At 49.1% G+C, this 15,155-nt stretch overlaps 1 protein-coding gene across 5 annotated transcripts in view; it reads right to left on the bottom strand.

Annotated features, from left to right (window-relative positions):
* The window catches only part of TMEM63C (transmembrane protein 63C), a 78,897-nt gene that overhangs the window by 47,842 nt on the left and 15,900 nt on the right, over positions 1 to 15,155 (bottom strand). The gene's annotated exons all lie outside the window — the stretch shown is intronic.

Here is a 15,155-nt window from a genome sequence, read left to right as displayed (position 1 = left end):
TGGCCGCACCAAAGTCCTCCAGGTGGAATCAGCATCCTCCCTCAGCCTAGTTCAGTCTTCTCTACCCCCAAGCACTAGCAGCATTGCGCTGTCATGGTGCCACGTGAAGCAGGGACGGCGCGCTCAACATCTAGAGTGACAGACACAGTGGGAGAGAGAAACCTGACAAGTTTCTCGCACCCCTCCCCGTTCCTTCCCTGCCCCCACCCCCCATCACTGCAGTCATTCATCAAATCCATATGATTCACCGCTAGTTATTTAGTCACTCCTGCTGCAGGGAGGCTGTCGGCTTGGGCTAGCGAGGGCACAGCTTGCGAATGGGGACGAAGGGAGGCAGAGCGGCCTCCTATCCTGCCCTGCCCCTTGGGCTACGTTATAAGCAGCTGGCTACCTGCCAGACTCTGAGCCAGCAAGGGTCGAAGCAGTATCACCGCAGAGCATGGAGGGGCTCTTCCCTGCTGCATGGGGTTTGGTTGGCATCGGCTGTAACTTCTACAGAAAAACGGTTTCAGCGAGAGACTGGTACAATACTACAAAATCTGCCCCCCGCTGGGAAGCGGGAGCATTGCCTAATGGTCTGAGCACAGGCCTGGGAGCTGTTAGGTTCTAATCCCAGCTCTGCCACTGAGTCACTGTGTGGTGAGCCTTAGGTGAGGCACTTTTCCTCTCTGTGCCTCAGTTCCTCATCTGTAAAATGGGGATCATGGCACTGAGCCAGGTCACAAGAGGGGCTGGGAGGCTGCTTGGAAAGTGCTTTGAAAACAGGAAGTTGTGTGTGAAGCATGGAGGGATATTAGAGGGGAGCATATCTGGCTGGAGAGGAAGTTTGCAAAGGAGACCACTCCTGGGGTAGAAATCACCTTTTAACTTTGCTCTTTATACATTCTGTCTCTTATCCCAGGCTCTCAAAGCATTTTGTGAACACTAATTACCTATGCCTCACAACCCCTCCACACACAGTACAGCATCCTCATTTTACACTGGCCTACACTTTTCACCTTCATTCCTCTCTAGAACTGGTATGTAGTGTGTTAAACAGCCGTCTCATCCCACAGGTGGCTGTATCTTCACGGATGATAAAGTGATCCCTGTATATAAAGTTTGTTGAGATCTTCATATGAATAGTTTGGTGCTTATTCCACAACCCTGCACACTCCCTCAAGGTTTACCATTACCTCACTGGGCAGGGTACATGTGGGTGTGTCTGTAGAAGTTACCGTAGCAATGTAATTCATATTGAGGTGATAGTGAGGATGATGAGGGATGAGGAGCTGCCTTTGTAAGAAGCAGATAGGAATTCCACCCCACACATTTCAGATCCCTTAAAAGAATGGTGTTACTGAGAATGGAGGAAATGTTCTGTAGTGGCTATTGCGTCTGTATCAGCACTGCCGTCTTCTGGATGTAATGTCAGACACGCATGTGTGTGCATGTGTAAGAGAGACTGGTTACCCTCTATTGGCTGAAGCATATAGAGAGAGCATATAAATCCTATACTACTGCTGCTTATGGACCATACAATCAGTTAGGGCCAGTGTACTCAGGGCTAATGATGTTCTCATAGCTAGGCTGGCAACCAAGATATTTCTATGCGATTAGTAGAGCTGACTGAAATTTTTCAAAAAGGAAGTTTGGGGTTGAAAAATGTCCTTTTTTCTCAATTGAAAGTTTTCGTGGAGAGCAGATGACATGCTCAGATTTTTTGTTTTTGTGGAATTTTTCATAATATTTTTAATTGCAATCTCTGTCCAGATCCTTACTGAAAATGGTTATCCACAAGTTCTGTTTACTGAAAACTGGGGTGTGCGCATATAACAATGTCAACATTTGAAAGCTGCTGTTAAAAAAAAATCCAACCAGCATTTTGATAAAACTGTACAAAAAATTGCAAAATAAAAAAAACCCAGGAAAGAATATGGGCCTGTTGTCAACTCTGCAATGAAAACAATGGACTTTTCCCACAAAAGTTACTGGCTGGAGTTGAAAAATGTATTTAGCAAGTGCCCTCATTACAGAAACACAAACTTTCTGGAGGTAACATGTCGAGCGGGCCGCTGGGATTCTGTTCTCTGTGTTTCAGAGTACCAGCCATGTTAGTCTGTATCCGCAAAAAGAAAAGGAGTACTTGTGGCACCTCAGAGACTAACAAATTTATTTGAGCATAAGCTTTCGTGAGCTACAGCATCCGATGAAGTGAGCCGTAGCTCACGAAAGCTTACGCTCAAATAAATTTGTTTGTCTCTAAGGTGCCACAAGTCCTCCTGTTCTTTTTGTTCTCTGTGTGCTGCACTTCTCCACACAAGAAGTTTGTCTGCCAGGGAGCAGTTTGAGAGGATTCAGGATGGAGGTTCAGGCCACGCTCTGCGCTCTCTCTCTCATGGAGACTTTAAGAAAGGCAGCTAAGAACACAAGTCATCTACAATATGGATCCGCTGGGCTGAAAGCCCCTGTTTGTCTCAGTGTATTGAAAACAGAAGGTGGTGCTTCTCCCCAACTCTTCCGCCAAGTGTAGGTAAGCAGGCGGAGTAGGTGCAGTTCCTCAGCAGGGCGCATACAAGCACTAGGAAAGGGGAACCTTGGCAGAGCTGAAGTGTAGCCCCTCCCTTCCCACCAGGCCCTTGCCTCCAAACCTCATACATCCATTGCCCGTGCTCATTCTGTGAAGCTGTCCCACTCTAACGCCAGTCTCCCTTTGGTCTGTATTTCAATATCCTGCTGTGCACACACTGTGCCTTTACAGTAAAAATATTTAGCACTTATATGCTGCACTTTACATTAGCAAAGCACCGAACAAACATTAACGAATTAGACCGTAAGATCCCCAAGGGAAGGACCCAGTTGCTTGTTGGGCATCATTCACCCTACTGCCTCAGCAACACTTAACACTTACATAGATGCTGCTCATCTGTAGCGTTAAAAAGGCTGGTGGCAATCACTACTCCTTTTTCACAGCTAGGGAAACTAAAGGGTTGAAGTGACTTCCCAAGTCACATAGGAAATTGGTGGTAGTGCTTGGAACAGAACCCAGGACTCCTGCTTTGTACTCCAATGCTTGCCTATTGGGTTATCCTGCCTCCCTCTCCACCACACTGATGGTGCTAGTGTAATAGCTTTGCACCATTCCACCCCATGGCCCCTGAATAGGAAAGTAAACTCATTCACTTTTATCCCAGTTCTGTCTCATTCACAGATGTTCCTTTAAAGGGAGGCTGTCGGGTTAGGCATGAAGTTTAAATAAGGTCGACACGCAATTTGCATGTAACATTTGGGTTGCAAACAATGTAGGGGGAATGTTCATCTGCTTAAATTAAAACTGCTTCCATTAGAATATATTAAAAAAACAAACCAGCAAGAAAAACAGAGAAACAATTCCACTGGTTTTAGGACTCGCAAGAGTTTGTTTTTACCAGTCCTACATTTGGGTCCCCATTTAACCTGGCAATGTCCCTTTAACAGCATAGTATTCCAGAGGAAGGATCCATAGAGGGGCAGCTGCTCCAGTCCCCCTCAGGTTGTAGATATACATTGTACCATAGGGGGCTTCAGCACTCCAGTAGGGATGGAGGTGACGTTGCACCCATAATGCTTTATGGAAATATGCTTATGAATGTTTATATGACATAACTGGAATATGTTTTGTGCTACATATGCCATGTAACATATCTCTGCAAAGGTTATGATCAATTGAATATATTCATCCTATTTGTATGCATGTATCATTTTTGTATTCAAAGTTATGAATATTGGCTGTGTACTTGTTTGATTTTAAGTAGCCTCAGTAAGGCATTTGGTCAGCTTCTTAAGAAAGGAATTTGCAAGTTAAGTGCCCAATCAAGAAACACTTAACGGATAATGGAACCTTGGAAGACTCCAATCCACATAAGAAGTCCACCTGAGGACATTCAAGATAGCATGTGAACAATGGCTGCCACCTGTAAAGTCCTGAGTCATGCACGGACACGTGACTTGCCCATGTGACTCCCAAAACTCAATCTGGTAGCTAAGTTTCTGCATAGGAGAGAGGAAGGGGTCTCCATCCACAAGAGAAAGTCTATTTAAGCCCCTGGGAGACCCCTCCATTTTGTCTTCAGCTGGCTCAAGAGATAGCCTCTCCACCCCAAAGGATATCTGAAAGAAGTTGGAACAAAGGACAGTAACTACAGGGGTGTGAGTGATTGCTGGACCCAAACTAGAAGGAGCCTAATCTGTGAAAGAGGCTTATTGAAACATCTCTGAGGGTGAGATTCTATCTGTATTCAACTTCTTACTGTATTAGACATAGACTTGCGTGTTTTATTTTATTTTGCTTGGCAATTCACTATTAACCCAGAGTGTGTATTAATACCTGGGGGGCGGGGGGGAAATAGCTGTGCATATCTCTCTATCAGTGTTATAGAGGGTGAAAAAATTATGAGTTTACCCTATATAAGTTTTAAAATGGATTTATTTAGGGTTTGGACCCCACTGGGAACTGGACATCTGGGTGTTGGAGACAGGAACACTTCTTAAGCTGTTTTCAGTTAAGCCTGCAGCTGTTGGGGGATGTGGTTCAGACCTTGGTCTGGGTTTGTAGCAGGCTAGCATGTCTGGCTCAAACCAGGCAGGGTTCTCAAGTCCAAGCTGCCAGGGAAAACGGGCACAGGGGTAGTCTCAACACATCAGGTGGCAGTTCCCAAGGGGTTTTCGGTGAGCCAACCCGTCACAGAAGAGTTGCCCACACTTCCTGGAGCAGCCATGGCATAGTACTGGCCCTTAATTAACGATCATGTGTGCAGCTGAGGACAGCATCTGGGCCCCAGCTAAAATTAAGACCCAGAGCTGCCACTGAAATTGTCCTAGGAGAAACATACTTAGGCTGCCCCACTCAGATCTTGGCAGGAGGAAAGCTCCTCAGACCGTGTTATGTATTGCTTGTTCTCTAGCTTAGGGACTGCGGCACGGTAAAGAAAAGGATCAGTGCATATGAAGTTCAGGAACGCAACAGCAGCCAAAACTAAAGGATCTCCCAAATACCTAGAAAGGCTTCAAAACATCCTGTGTTCAGAGAGAGTCAGACAATGCCCACCCTCTTCACCTCTCCTTGACCAGCGTCTGGCCTGCTCTAGCCGCTGAGTTCCTTCCCACTCATAGCTATACACACTCAGAGACATGAACATTGAAATGAAGGAGAGTCTGGGAAGAGTCTCTCTTTCTCTGTGCAACAGGCACCAGGTAGAAATATAACCCCTCTGTGGGGAAATCCAGCTACAGGCCAGCTACCTCAAGAATCAGTGAGAGCCTGTGGGAACCTTGCTGTAGAATATTTGGGTGTTTTCAATAAGGGTTGGTGGGATTCTGGAGTGTCGTGGGGTGGTAGGGAGGGCAAGGATACCCACTTTCTCGCCACACCCCTTGCTGAAGCTGTAAGAGCCCATCTAGGGAGCTGTGCCATGTGGGGAGGAGAATGGAAGCCTAACTCATGTCCCCTCTCAAATAACATATGACAGACAGAGCTCAAAACAGGCCAGCTGACACCGGTGTTCGGCCAGCCCTCTTGGTAGTGCTAAAGAAAGCTGGGGTGTTCTCTTGTTGTGGGGTTGGGGGACCTCACTGCAGTATACAGGGAAGAAAAGGGAGTACCTGGTGTCCCCTCGCATGTGCTTCGCCAGATACATGGGGAAAAAGCACAATACAAAGTAAAATACAGAATTGCTCACAAACAACACAGCTCCTACCAGGCCTTTATGGCTCTGCTCCCCACTGAGCTGTGACTGTGTCTGAGGCATGGTTAGCAGCCCGCACAGGCCCCACCGCATGCCCTGCTGGGACAAAGAGACACAGGGGCCAAGTGTGAGCATAGTCATGATTCAGATATAGGGAAAAGTTGGCCAGCTGAACAACACGCACTGGGAATGAATGGTACAACCCCGGGAAGGCGACCCCTCTTGCCCTCACCTTCCCTGGCCCCATTCACACCCAGCAGCCTTCGCTCTGAAGTGAGTTTAGTCCTGGCTTGACAACCTTGGTGCCTGAGGGCTTCTGTATATCCCCAGAGGAGGGCCAGGAGCAGAGCTAGCCTCCTGCTCACCTTGCCCTGGGAGGGCCCCCCTAGGGCAAGAGAACAGTTTGTCCTCCAGAGACCATTCCAGGCTTGGCCCCGTCAAGGTTCCTTCCCCACTCTGAACTCTAGGGTACAGATGTGGGGACCTGCATGAAAACCCCCCTAAGCTTATTTTTACCAGCTTAGGTTAAAACTTCCCCAAGGTACAAACTATTTTACCTTTTGCCCTTGGACTTTATTGGAGTGGCAACCAAGTGATTTACCCCATGAGCTTCCCAAAGGCTTTCCATAGTTCCTGCCAGGAAATTAGTTCCTACATCTGTGAGGATGTCGGAGGGCCATCCTACCCTGGCAAAAATGTCTGCTAGTGCCTGGCACACACTTTTAGCCCTGGTGTTGCTTAGAGCTACTGCTTCCGGCCATCAGGTGGCAAAATCCATGAAAGTCAGTATGTACTGCTTCCCTCTGGGTGTCTTTTTCGGAAGAGGACCCAGAATATCCACAGCTACTCACTGAAATGGAACTTCAATGATGGGGAGTGGCTGGAGAGGGGCTTTGACCTGGTCTTGGGGTTTTCCCACTTTTTGGCATACCTCACAAGACCGGACATAGGTAGAAACATCCTTGCCCATTCCCTCCCAGTGGAATGACCTCCCCAAATGGTCTTTGGTCCTGTTCACCCCAGCATGGCCACTAGGATGATCATGGGCTAAGCTCAAGAGCTTGACCCGGTACTTAGTTGGAACTACCGTCTCTGAGGATGCCAGTCTTCCTGGTGTCCACCAGAAAGAGTTTCCTTGTATAAAAGTCCTCTTTCTACAACAAACCTGGATCGATTAGAAGAGCTGAGAGGCGATGGGTTGCTCCATGCCGCCGTCCCAGCTCTCTGGAGGCTTTCATCTGCTTCCTGTTCAGTCTGGAACTGTTCCCTTGATGCTGGAGACATCAGTTCCTCATTGGATTGTGGACCTCGGCTTGGTCCCTCTGGAAGCGATGTAGGGGATGGGGCTGTTTCCGTTGACTGTGAACTGCTCTCCCCTGGTGCACTATTTTGGGGTTTAGGCTCTGGCTGAGCCTCTGGTGTAGGGTTATCGGCTACTGCCGGTTCAGACATTGGCCTGGGGTCCGGGTCCATCACCTCTGACCGGGTCCTGGTAGAAGTTTCCGGAACAGAGCTAGGCATGACGGCTTGTTTAGCCTGGCTGCGGGTGACCATTCCCACCCTCTTGGCCCGCTTCACATGATTGGCCAAGTCTTCCCCCAACAGCATGGAGATGGGATAATCATCATAGGCTGCAAAAGTCCACATTCCTGACCAGCCCTTGTACTGGACATGCAACTTGGCTGTAGGCAAGTCAAAAGAGTTGGACTTGAAGGGTTGAATCGTCACTTGGATCTCTGGGTCAATTAAATTGGGGTCCACTGAGGAAGCATGGATAGCAGACACTTGTGCTCCAGTGTCCCTCCATGCGGTGACCTTCTTAAAGTTAAAGAAGTATGGGCTGGATGAATGTACTATAAGGTGGGTAGAAAGTTGGCTAGATTGTCGGGTTCAACGGGTAGTGATCAATGGCTCCATGTCTAGTTGGCAGCCGGTGTCAAGTGGAGTGCCCCAGGGGTCGGTCCTGGGGCCGGTTTTGTTCAATATCTTCATAAATGATCTGGAGGATGGTGTGGATTGCACTCTCAGCAAATTTGCGGATGATACTAAACTGGGAGGAGTGGTAGATACGTTGGAGGGCAGAGATAGGATACAGAGGGACCTAGACAAATTGGAGGATTGGGCCAAAAGAAACCTGATGAGGTTCAATAAGGATAAGTGCAGGGTCCTGCACTTAGGACGGAAGAACCCAATGCACAGCTAGAGACTAGGGACCGAATGGCTAGGCAGCAGTTCTGCGGAAAAGGACCTAGGGGTTACAGTGGACGAGAAGCTGGATATGAGTCAGCACTGTGCCCTTGTTGCCAAGAAGGCCAATGGCATTTTGGGATGTATAAGTAGGGGCATAGCGAGCAGATCGAGGGACGTGATCGTTCCCCTCTATTCGACATTGGTGAGGCCTCATCTGGAGTACTGTGTCCAGTTTTGGGCCCCGCACTACAAGAAGGATGTGGATAAATTGGAGAGAGTCCAGCGAAGGGCAACAAAAATGATTAGGGGTCTGGAACACATGACTTATGAGGAGAGGCTGAGGGAACTGGGATTGTTTAGTCTGCAGAAGAGAAGAATGAGGGGGGATTTGATAGCTGCTTTCAACTACCTGAGAGGTGGTTCCCAAGAGGATGGTTCTAGACTATTCTCAGTGGTAGAAGATGACAGGACAAGGAGTAATGGTCTCAAGTTGCAGTGGGGGAGGTTTAGGTTGGATATTAGGAAAAACTTTTTCACTAGGAGGGTGGTGAAACACTGGAATGCGTTACCTAGGGAGGTGGTAGAATCTCCTTCCTTGGAAGTTTTTAAGGTCAGGCTTGACAAAGCCTTGGCTGGGATGATTTAATTGGGGATTGGTCCTGCTTTGAGCAGGGGGTTGGACTAGATGACCTCCTGAGGTCCCTTCCAACCCTGATATTCTATGATTCTTCCCGCCCACACTCACAGTTTCCCTCCGCTCCAAGGGTATCTGGGAGGTATCTGGGCCTGAGGACCTCTGGTGTGATTCCGGTGCAATGAACTGTAATCTGTTGGGGTTCTTGGGGCAGTTGGCCTTCACATGCCCCAGCTCATTACATTTAAAACATCGTCCAGCTGACAGGTCACTGGGGTGAGGTGGGTTGCTGGAGAACGGTGTGGCAGGACGATAAGGTGTCTGGAGTATTCCTTGGTGTGTAGTTGGGGCCTTGGGCTGCCCCCGGTAGTAGGGTGTGGTCTGAGGGTGTCCTTCCTGGTATCAGCTCCAACTGCGACCAGGGTTGTTCCTCTCTCCTCCCTCCACCCGTTTTGTTCCGGCTTGCCCCCGCCTCTCTGGCTGTCTGGGACTGCTCGTATCGATCAGCATAAGAAGCAAGACTTTCTACTGAGTCCATTTCCTTATCCCATAAACACAGTTTTATTTCCTCCTTGGACATATTCAGGAATTGCTCCTGAGCTATCAAATCACACATTCCGTTAAAGCTAGTGACACCCCTTCCTTGGACCCATTTATCTAACAGATCCTTCATCTGGTTTAGATAAGCCACATTACTTAGTCCAGGCCCTCTCTTAAGGGTTCGAAATATTACTCTGTACATTTCAGATGTAATTTGAAATTGCTTTAAAACCAAAACCTTGAACTTATTATAGTCAGAAGCCTCATCAATAGGCATCTTATTGAATATGTCCAGAGCTCTTCCAGTCAATTTTGCGACCTATGTGGTCATCTTGTGAGCTTCAGGAATTTTATGGAGAGTACACAGTCTTTCAAAGGTGAGAAAATATTCAGCAATATCACTGGATTCGTCATACTGTGGACATAGTCGCTCCCATTTGTGGATTGTTGGGGAAGGATGGTTAGGGTTATCCAGTAGATTCCACTCAGCCTTTGCTGTCTCCATCTCCAGTGCATGTTTCTTTTCTTTTTCCTTCTCCTCCTCAGCATGTTTCCTCTCTTTTTCCTTTTCCTCCATTTCTTTTTCCCTTGCCTCCATAGCTCTCCTGTGGGCAGCCTCTTTGGCTGTTTCTGCTTTGGGTTCTGTCACATTTGCCTCTCTGTTTTTAACTAACTTTACACCCGAGAGTTAGAACTAAAACAAACAAACAAAAAAACTTGGCTTGTCAAAACAAAAATATGTTGTGCTGTGACCGGATACCTATGTTCTCTGATAATGATGGTCAGCCTACAGAAAAATCCTTTAAAAAAACCCCTAACACCTTTGTCTCCAGGCAAATAGACAGAAAACCCCTCTAGATGCTCTTAGGTAAAAAAAAAACTTCTTCAGGTCTGTGAAGACTTGTGAATTTCCCTGTAGGAGGTTAACTACCCTGCCTTTAGGTAGAGAAAACTCCAGCTCACAAAAGACAATTCCCTTTTGTCTCTGCTCTGGCCCCCAAGCAGAGACAAAAAAACCTCTTAACTGCTTTCAGCTGAAAACCTGCTTTCCAGCAGCCCAAAGGAAAAAAATTCCTTTTTAAAATCTGTGCTTCTTGTTCAAAAAATCTCAAACTGATCTCAGAATGATTTCAAGTTAATTCCATCGCTTTGCCACCATGTCAAGGTTCCTTCCCCACTCTGAACTCTAGGGTACGGATGTGGGGACCTGCATGAAAAACCCCCTAAGCTTATTTTTACCAGCTTAGGTTAAAACTTCCCCAAGGTACAAACTATTTTACCTTTTGCCCTTGGACTTTATTGCTGCCACCACCAAGCGTCTAACAAATATATAACAGGGAAAGAGTCCGCTTGGAAACGTCTTTCCCCCCAGAATCCTCCCAAACCCTACACCCCCTTTCCTGGGGAAGGCTTGATAAAAATCCTCACCAATTTGCATAGGTGAACACAGACCCAAACCCTTGGATCTTAAGAACAATGAAAAAGCAATCAGGTTCTTAAAAGAAGAATTTTAATTGAAGAAAAAGTAAAAGAATCACCTCTGTAAAATCAGGATGGTAAATACCTTACAGGGTAATCAGATTCAAAACATAGAGACTCCCTCTAGGCAAAACCTTAAGTTACAAAAAGACACAAAAACAGGAATATCCATTCCATTCAGCACAGCTTATTTTATCAGCCATTTAAACAAAACAGAATCTAACGCATATCTAACTAGATTACTAAGACTCCATTCCTTTTCTGTTCCTGGCAAAAACAACACAGAGAGAGAGAGAACCTTTGTTTCTCCCCCCCTCCAGCTTTGAAAGCATCTTGTCTCCTGATTGGTCATTTTGGTCAGGTGCCAGCGAGGTTATCCTAGCTTCTTAACCCTTTACAGGTGAAAGGGTTTTTACTCTGGCCAGGAGGGATTTTAAAGGTGTTTACCCTTCGCTTTATATTTATGACAGCTCCTGTGCAGCAATGGCCCAAGGGGGCCAGCTGCGATGCTGCTCTGCAGTGTGGATTCTTATCCCAGTAGGAAGCACTGAACCCGTTTCATGCAGGGCACCAAACAGCCACCTGGTGGCAAAGACGGTCAGACTCTGGCTATGTCGGACCCAAATGAAGAACAGGCTCTGTGTCTCCCACTCACAAGTCCCTGCAGCACCGTGTGCCTTCAGCAGCTGTTCCTTGAACAGAAACAAAGCACTGGGCAGTGCCTGTGTCACTGAAGGCAGTGCTGTCTCCTGGCCACAGAGTCAAGGAGGGATCTGAAGCAGTACAGTGAGTAACGCTATGGGACACCTAAGGTTTTGGAACCTAAATCTCCTAGGCCAGTGAGGCCATAACTCACTCACTGCTGCCCCCTCCCAGTGGAATACCAGTGTCATCTGCTCTGTGTGGCAGCAATCAGAAGGGAGAGAGAGCACTGCACGTAGGAGGATGAACTTCATCACAGGGTGCTGGAACCAGCATTGCTATCGTAACTATTCTGCCCCTTGTGCAGAGACCCAGACCTGCCAGATCTGGAGACTCAGCTGGGGCAACAGAGCAGTAGTGGGGAGCCCTGAAGGTCTGAGCTGGGAAGCAGGACACAAGGCGAGCAAGCTCTGACAGAAGGGGTCAGGGGATTCTGCTTCACCTCCCATGCACTTCGTTGATTTCAGCCACTGATCGCTGCTGGCTGGCTGTGTGGGCAGGCAGACCGCGTGAGCGGATTAGTGAGTGTCAGGCGGAACACGCTGCCATTCCCAGCTCCACTCAACACCCACACAGGCAGCAAGACTAAAAACAGACAAACAAACACACAGTGATCACCTTTCCCCCAAACCACAGAAAGGCCAGAGAACATGCCCAGGAAGCATGTCTCAATTCCAGGCCCACCGAGAAGAGGTGTGAAAGCCCTGTGGAATAAACACACAGGGAGCAATCGAGCATGTCACCTACTTTTGCCCACTTCTCCCACAGCCATCTCTGCATGGAACACCCTCCCCGAGCTGGTCTCTCTCATGATTGCCCAGGGCGCTGCACTACCTGCTGCTTCTTTAAATTTCACCAGGAGTCCCACATTTTGCAATGCCTACCAGAATGGCCACTGCCCACCCCACCTTTTTGCAGCTCCAAAAGCTTCTTCCTGTGGCATTGCAAGGCACGGGGGTTAAGAGAGAGGATGGGATTAACTGTGGCTGCTCATTTGCATGTCCACCCCCAGAATGTTTTCCTAGCAGCCAGCAGTCGCTTGGCACTAGTGGAGGCAAAGGATCTGGAACAGAGAGAGAGGTTTGGCCCATGCCCACATGTTCACCAAGCTCTTTGCTACAGGGTACTTGCCAAACTTGGCTCTGAGGATGCTTCTCTCCTGCCCATAAATAGCCTCTGAATATGGAGTTGGGTAATACCAGACTCCAGTGATGAGTCACCACACCCCTAGTCCGAAAGGGAGGGTGTGGGAGCTGTCAGATCAGATAAAACATCAGTACCGATGGATTACCCAGAGATGACACCAGTGGTTTGCAGGGCTAGCCACATCCAGCTTCCCCCACCCTCAGGTATTAGCCAGGTAGCAATCAAGCCATCAGTGTGTGTTAACAGTGCATCAAAGAACTGGAAAAAGCTCTGGTGTCATTTCTCACAAGCTTTGTAATGCAACTGTTTGGAAAGGAAGGGCAAGTTCTCAGAGCGGGTGATGCAGGATGAGGCATCATGGCAGCTGTGGGCCTCCTGCACTCCAGAGGGCCAATTCTTGAGGTGCCCCGTCAATTCCCACTGGCCTCAGATGGAGTGAAGGGCATCCGACACTCTCAGGCCTGGGCCCAGAACGGATTGTGCGGAGGTCCATGATGGTAGTGTTCAATGAAGGAGGAAGCCCAGTTGGCTCACAGGGGTAGCAGGAGCAGCTCCCAAATGGCTGGGTCTCTGCAAAGAGCCTCTCTCCCAAAGTTGCCCAGGACACCCTACTTCCAGACAGGCTGTCTGTGCCCCAAGAATAGTCCCTAGGGGGAGCTGTGCTGCAGGAAGAGGTGCAGGTGTCCCAGTACTGGCAGTCTCCCGTCTAAGTCAGTACTAACTCCTGGTTACCGAGCATGGTGCTAGGAGGTGCAGGCATGGTGTTGGGGGGGACACCCTCCTCTCAGTCAGTACTGACTCCAGTGCCCCAGGGTGGTGTTATGGGGTGCTGTGCTGCAGAGAATGGTGTGAATGACTCAGCAGGGGGTGCTATTCCCTCTGAGTCAACACTGAGCCAATGCCCCAGTAGTGCGAGGGGTTACTTTACTGTGCTGCAGGGAGAGATGATAGTGGATTCAGTAGGTGGATTCAGTAGGTGGCTAGGGGGAGCTGCTCCAGTGAAGATGCTCTCTCTTGAAGGCAGACTAATACCAGTGCCCTGAGTGCAGTGAGCTCCCTTGACGCCTTCGAGGAGCAGTGGGCGCTGTCCGGGGTTCTCTGCTCGGTGTCCCCGTCCAGTTCCATTTGTTTGACCCTTTGACTGCACTCCTGTCCCTGTTATTCATTAGTTGTCCCCCATAATTATTTGGTTTTCCAGGTCCTGTGGACCCCCCTCTTAGGCTGGGGGTGGGATCCTTTAGCAGTGGGCAGGCAAAGCCCGCCCACTTCCTGGATCCCAAAAAGGCGCAGTGGGCATTAATGATTGCACTGCATTCTCCCAGGCATTGGGGAGCCAGCCCCAGAGTCAGGCTAAATCCAAGGGAGGCAGTTGCATTCTGTCCACCCCTTCAGCTGCTCAGTGATCCCGACTGCTCACTGCTTAACATGCCTGGTGAGCAAACTCCCTTTCGAGAAAGCATCTGGTGTGTTTCTCTTTTTAGAGACCGTGGATGAGGCAACCAGCTGGGGCCCCCTCGGAGGCACACATCAGCCAGCCTTCTCCAGCCCACACAGCCTTCGGGGGGACTCAGAAGACAGACTCCACTGGTAAACAACATGGCTTCTTCTAGGCACACAGAGAGCTGCAGACATGTGGGTCTGAAGAGCACTCTGTGTTCCAGCCTCTTCCCAGCATACTAATGCCGAGTGCTGAGAATACAGACTGTCCTGATCACTCCAGGGGAATTCCCCAGCCCACGACACTCAGCTGAGCAAATCCTTAACCACGTACCCATGGGCAGGCACCATGCATTTGCCAGCCTTTTCCCTGGGGGAACAGCCATGCTGGGGGCAGCTGTGGCATTAGAGATCAGGCAGAAGGTGCTAGTTCATTGGGCTGGGAATTTTCAGCACATCTCAACCCAATGCCCGGTGAGCAAGTTGTAATGTGTCTGCAGGTACCTTAAGTCCTCCTCCCCCACATTCTTCGCTGATCCTGTTCAGGGGGCCAGGATGCTGGGATTGCCCCCTCTGCAGATTGTGTTGCTCAGAAGGAGGCAGTTAGGTAGGCAGGGAGAGGCAAAGTGAGCTTCCTACCCTGCATGGTCCCAGCTCGCATAGGACATGGGGCCTAAAGGCACTCAACACTTCGCAGGATCAGGCCCTCCTTGTGCCAGAGCCAGAGCTGCTGAGCTCTGCTTTGCTTCTCCTCTAATCACATGGCCACAGCATTATCCGGTCAGCTGCTCCCAGCTACTTGCAGGTGTTTCAGAGCCTATTAACGTGACTGAGAAAACACAGGAGATAGACTGTTTCCTTTATGTCAGGGCAGAAATGGCCAGGTCTTCGCACGTGCACAGGCCAGGCTGGGAGGAGAGGGAGGCACCAGGAGAGACAGAGAAAGAAAGAAAGAAAGAAAGAAAGAAAGTGGGCTGGCAGGGAGAACTGGCATCACCTTATGGATTAGGTCAGAGAGCTGGGCACATCCTGGATTATTATAGGGGAATGGAGGGGGGTGCGCCAATGTGCACGAAATCAACCCTGAAAATAGAGGGCAAGCTTCAGGTCGGAGCAGGTGACTTTAAGGGGCAGTCAGCCCAGCCCAGCCTAACCTGAGGTCTCTGGGCTTGGGAGGCATTGCAAGCCCTTAGGATGGTCCATATTCAGTCTCTGGCATCAGGGACCCTCTTTGTACGAGGGGATATGGGAGGGGCACTCTGGGGCTGGAGAAGAGGAGGGTGTCAATCTCACAGATGGGAAATGTGGGGGGTGGGGAGGATTAG

Source organism: Natator depressus, chromosome 6, assembly GCF_965152275.1.
Source record: "Natator depressus isolate rNatDep1 chromosome 6, rNatDep2.hap1, whole genome shotgun sequence".
Lineage (NCBI taxonomy): Eukaryota > Metazoa > Chordata > Testudines > Cheloniidae > Natator > Natator depressus.
This window is presented reverse-complemented; position numbering and strand designations above follow the sequence as displayed.